Raw genomic sequence first — 6,626 nt, 5'->3', positions numbered from 1 at the left:
ATGCGCCCTGGCTTAATATTAGTATTCTCGTACGGTATTCTTTCTCTCCTCACTCCTCATTTACCTCAAACCTCCTCCGAGTCTCCGTCAGTTTTCGCTCCGAATCAACGTTGTCTCAGTCTACATATAAAGAGTATCGTTATTAATTTACTAATATCGACGACAGTGAAATTAAAACGAAAATCACCAAATACAGATGTTAGTTATCACACTGCCGTTTATCACAGGACTAGACAATTTCTTGAGAGAGAGAGAGAGAGAGAGAGAGAGAGAGAGAGAATCATATCACCATAGGAAATCATTTAACTCTTGGTAATTACACGGTCAGATATTGCCAGAACTGCACGCATCCAATTTGCATAGAATTAATGTATTCGCCAAAACCAAGGAGATTGGTGCTGACATACTAACAACCAACCTATTACCACAATGACAGGATTATAATGGGGTAATTAGGACCATGAGAGGAATGGAGAAAGAGGAGGGGGGGAGGGAGTGGAGACGTGGTAAGGAAAAAAGGTTGGCTATGTGGAGGGATGGAGACAAGTTACTGTATGTGGAAGGACGGACAGAAATTATGTGGAGGGATTGAGAGAAGTTATCTGGATAGACTCAGAGATGTTATGTGCAGAAGTGGAGGAAAAAGATTATGTGGAGGGGTGAAGGAGGGGAGGGTGTGGAGAAGAGACAAGTGGAAAAGTAGGCAGGATATGTGGGGGGACGGAGAGAAGTTATGTGGAGGGGTGGAGGAAAGACAAATTATGTGGAAAGATGAAGCAGAGGGAGGGTTGTGGAGATAAAAGTGGAAATGCAGGCAGGCTATGTATGCATGGGGATGGAGAGAAGTTATATGGAGAAGTTATGTGTAGGGATGAAGATTTTATGTGGAGGGGTGGAGGAAAGACAAGTTATGTGGAAGAATGAAGGGGAAGGGAGGGTGAGGGATGGAGAGAAGTTATGTGGAGGGGTGGAGGAAAGACAAGTTCTGTGGAGGAATGAGGGTAAGAGAAAGGTGTGGAAGAGAGGTAAGTGAAAAAGGAGACAAATTATGTGGATCAATGGACAGAAGATGGGAGGAGGGAAGGAAGGGAAGGATGGTGGAGGGAAAGCTATGTGGAAAGATGATGGGAAAGGCAGTGGAAAGAGAAGTTATGTGGAGGAATAAAGTGGAGGGAGAGAAGTGGAAGGAGTGGGAGTGGAAAGCGCTGATATTACAGTATGCTAAGGAATGAAGAAGAGGCAAAGAGGAGGAGGAAATGAGGGGAGAAGCTTTGTGGAAGAGTGGAGTAGTGAGAAGACGGGAGGGGAGAGAATGTTATATAGGGGGAATGGTTATATCAGTATTATCAAATCACTCTTCGTTTTCTCTAACTGCAATTGTCACACTAATTCCACGTCCTCTTTTTCCACCTCCTCTGACACTGCCTTATCCAGGTTCCAACATACTCTTAGTCACTTTTTTTAATCTCACTTTCTTTTTACTTTCCAGCCTTCACTTAGATTTTCCGGTGCTCTCTTGACACTATCTTGTTTTTCCCGACATTCTTCAATATCTGTAACTGCATCTGTGTGTGTGTGTGTGTGTGTGTGTGTGTGTGTGTGTGTGTGTGTGTGTGTGTGTGTGTGTGTGTGAACTGAGCTTAGAATGTAGAGTTGTATAGCCAAAGTCAGTCATCCCAGCCACTGTCACACTCTGCCTCTTTATCTATGGTCTGCATAACATCTGACTAAACGACTGTGTTTTAACATTACCCCGGGCAAGGGACACATTTAGGATTTTACTCTGATTAGTCACTGACCACCTCGGCTTATAATAGCTTTATAATTTGTAGGGAGTTTTGCTAAGCTGGAAAAAAGTAAAAAATAAAGGATGGACTTAGAAAACACGAATAAGAAATTATGGAAGAGACTAAGAAGACACTACTGAGGAAAACAAAAGTGACTAATAATGATACAACAAACAAGTCTACATAATAATTATGAAGGGCAAGCAAAATGAAGCATAATACAATAGAAAACGATACTGATAATAATGAAAAAGACCAAGGAGAGAGCGGAATAGCTAGTAACTCATAAATGAAATGGGGGAAGGGCAGACAAAATTTTGCGGCCATCATGCCAATTTCTTCCCATACCTATTATTCGTTGTTAGCCAGAGACATCATCACAACACTCCCACATCAGTTGTCACACACTCAGCCCAGCTTCAGATATTCCAGTCATTTTGTTTGTCACATTGATACCTAGTTTCGCAATAATCACCACTTGCTGTAATGCCATCTTCATCGTTGTCTTTATTGACATCACTGTCGTTTTCATTAACATCATCATCGCCATGGGTCTTCGTAATCGCTGTCACTGCTATCCTTGTCATCGCTGTGTTGTCATCAATGGTTTTATAATCACCTGTGCCCTAATTCTCAATCAAAATATTTACCAATTCTTCCACTTCCTCACCCCTCATCTACCAGGTCTGAAGTATTATAGCTACTCTACATCTCCCCACCCCTCTCCCGCCCGTCCGCTAGCTACCTAAGGCATTCCCTAGCTTTCATACTGCAGGCCCCGTCTTCCAGCTCTGTACATCAGGCTCCGTCTTCCAGCTCTCGTGTTCCAGTTCCCGTCCTCTAGCTCTCGTGTTCCAGGCCCCGTCCTCTAGCTCTCGTGTTCCAGGCCCCGTCTTCTAGTTCTCGTGTTCCAGGACCCGTTCTCCAGCTCTCATGTTCCAGGCCCCGTCTTCTAGTTCTCGTGTTCCAGGCCACGCCTTCCAGCTCTCGTGTTCCAGGACACTGGCGTGTTATCAGCTCCCTGGATTGCAGTCTTTCCCTCCAGTACCTCAAACCTCTGTTTACATTCGTGATCGGCGCCGCGGTTATCTCGGTTCAATACTGCTTTTGAAAGCGTTCGTGCTTGGGGTCAATGCGCAGACAGAAAAAAACTACTATCACGTATTCCCTTTATTTCATCCAAATCCCGGTTACCTCCTTTTGCGACTCTGGATCCCATGTTAGCATTAAATACATTACGTCTCCAGATAGCTAAGTGGAACTGAGTAAGGGAAGAAACGGTATTATTTCTGACACAGACAGTGCTGGGCTGGTCACGGAGGTGTGGGAGTAATGCACACAGAGGGATATGAGGGTAGCAAGGAGGGAGGGAAGGGCAGAACGAAAGGAGAATGGGACGGAGAGAGGGAGGGAAGAAATGAGTGGCGGGAATGTAGGTAAGAAGGGACGAGAAAGAAGAAATTGATGAAATGCGTACAAAACAAGTAACTACAGCAGACGTACTGGTCTTTATAAAACCTCTAGAATATAACTAAGCGTTCTGTTCAGTTAGTTACAATACGCTAAACTTTTCTCCTAAACCACCAATCTTCCTGCTTAATCTTAAAAAAAAAAAAAAAAAAAGACTACCATTAAGAAATGCTGTAAGATATATTCACTTATGGCCACTCCCCCTCCATCTCTGCAACATTCCATTCATCCCTCTCCTCCTCTTCCCCTAGCAATCCCGTGCCACGACTATCCCCCTAACCCTTCTCTTCCCACAAGCCGTCCCGTGCACTGTCCATCCCCCTTCCCCTCCTCCAAGCATGCCTGAACACCGTACATCCCACAGCTAGTCCTGCTCCCCCCACCCCTACAAACATACACACGACAGAGAGAGAGAGAGAGAGAGTATATCAGCAACAGAACTCGTTTAGGCTAGATATATTAGGGTGTAATTGTGTGCTATTCACTGGGTAATTTAACCCCTATCAGATACTCCTCCATTAGATTCACTATTGTACTCCATTAACCATGTCATATATGTGCTCTCTCTCTCTCTCTCTCTCTCTCTCTCTCTCTCTCTCATACATTTTTCCCTGCTAGCTACCTCCATTCATATTAACTATCATACCATACTTGTTCTCTAGACCTGGAGCGTGGCGTCTTCGTCGTGGGTCTACCCCCCAGAGGCTGTCGAAGAGAAGAGGAGGACAGCATGGGGGCCAAACCACCGCAAACCCCCCCCGGCCCCTCACGGGGCTCGAGTACCTGGGAGTGGCTTCGGTCGCCCGGGCAAGTACCACATCTCCCAACACAACACACACAACAACACCGTTTTTTCTACACCGAGAAATGACTCCCTGGCTGTCATTTCTCGACGACTTCTTCTAGCCGGGGACATTGAGAGCAATCCAGGACCCACCAACAAATACATATGTCCAACATGCTCAAATCCTATCACGTCGAGCCGACAGACAAAGGGTTCAGTTCAGTGCAATTCCTGCAAGAACTGGACCCATTACACCCGCACAACACTTGCATCCAGGAAACATTACACAAACACCTGGACCAGCTCCTTATGCTCCTTCCCCCCACCCATCAACCCCCCCTTCCAATCCTACTCCTACTTCCTTCACACCTCCACAGCCAAACCCACCGACCCTTACCACACCATCCAGTCCCCCAACTCCTCCCATTCCAACCCTTACCTCCATCACAACCTCCTCCTACCCCTTCCCCTCCACCCACACCACCTCCCCCCCGTGCGGCAGCAGCCAACACACATCGCACACACAACATAAACATCCTTCAGTTAAACATAGATGGCATAAACACCAAAACACATGAACTCACACAATTCATCAAACAACAGAACATACACATTGCCATCTTACAAGAAACAAAACTACACAGAGCACAGAAAACATCGATATTTCATAACTTCACCATTCGACAAGACCGGGCCAACGGCGGTGGGGGTGGACTCATCACCCTGGTACACAAATCCATCAACTTTGCAGATACCAGTGCACACACAAAGTCACTTCTCCCCCCACGTAACACCACAATAGAAATACAATCAATTGCACTGGTAACAAATCACACATAGCAATCGCTAACACATACATTCCCCCCCAATCATCCCTCACAGTACCACACAATTATTCTCCACAGATACACCACATCACTAACATACCCAACATCATCCTGGGTGGTGATTTCAACGCCAAGTCGTCGGCCTGGCATGTCAACAACACTGACACAGACAGAGGGCTGGTACTACAATCCCAGACAGATCATCTCTTCATATTAAACAGTCTAGACCAACATACCCATATCCCACACCAAGCCCTCTTCCTCCCATCATCTCCAGACATCACCTTCTGCTCCCCAAACCTCGCCCCCACTACCTAATGGAGAATGGTCAAAACCCTAGGTTCTGATCACCTCCCAATCATCCCTACCAAAACCAGAATCACCCCAGCTGGCCACAAACACACATACACTAATTATAAGAGAGCCAACTGGGAGGCCTTTGTAACTGCAACAGAACAACATTTCGAAACACTAAACAGTACACCCATCACAAACATCAACACCGCTGTGAACACTTTCAATACAATCATACAAAACGCAGACAAAAGACACATCCTTAGAGGCAACAGAAATACAACCCCAACTTCACACCAGAAATTCAAGGCCTCATCAGACAACGGGACACACTGCGACACTCCCCAACACCCCATACACAAGACACCATACAACAAATACAAGAACTGAAGACTCAAATAAACAATAAAATATCAGAACAGCAAACACTAAACTGGAAAAATTACCTCCAAACACTTGACCACAAAACAAACATCAGTAAACTCTACAAGACACAAACAGCATCACACTTTCCAACAGCAACACCACACATTCACACGCTGCCATCACAACAACAGACAGCATACCCTCAAACAAACAACAAGCAAACACTCTCATCAATCACTTTTCACAAGTCAGCCATCTAAACCCCCATCCCGAAGACCGACGTATCATCCGACGTAAGAGACAGTTCCCCATAGACCCAGACTACGCAGCTTTCACTTACAACCAGACGAAGCACATCATTAGCAACCTCAAGCACTCATCTGCCTGTGGACCAGACAACATAAGCAACATTCACCTTAAACACCTAGGACCACAAGGCATACAAGCACTTACCAACATATCAAACTACAGCTACTCACACAACATAATACCCAACATCTGGAAGCATGGCAATATCATCACTATCCCTAAACCCAACAAAGACCCCACGTTACCCTCCTCACATCGCCCCATCACACTCCTCTGCACCCCCTCTAAAGTCACTGAACGACTGGTCCTACAACTAGTCACACCTCACATTCCCCTAGCCCAGTCACAACATGGCTTTAGGCCACTACACTCCACAAACATCCTTCTTACAGACCTTACACAGAGAGTTTTTGATGGCATAAATTCAGCTAGGTCACCACACAGAACACTCCTAATCACACTAAACATTAGCAAAGCTTTTGATGCCATCCCCCGCCACAACCTCACAAACAAAATACTCAACACAAACATACACAATAACACAAAAAGATGGCTGGCAAACTACTTAGCAGGCAGATGTGCACATGTAACATTTGCTGGTCAGTCTTCTAACATCAGAAACTTCACAAACGGCGTCCCCCAAGGATCTGTTTTGTCCCCTACACTCTTTAATCTATACATGCACGACGTACCCATACCCCACACACCACAGATACACACAGCTTCCTATGCAGATGATATAACACTTACATGTACGCACCAAAACGCAAACACAGCTGCACACATCAT

The sequence above is a fragment of the Coenobita brevimanus genome, unplaced genomic scaffold (genome assembly GCF_032717465.1).
Source record: "Coenobita brevimanus isolate Jiangsu-jjx unplaced genomic scaffold, ASM3271746v2 jjx.HiC_scaffold_3653, whole genome shotgun sequence".
Classification (NCBI taxonomy): Eukaryota; Metazoa; Arthropoda; class Malacostraca; order Decapoda; family Coenobitidae; genus Coenobita; species Coenobita brevimanus.
Note: the sequence above shows the minus strand (reverse complement) of the source record.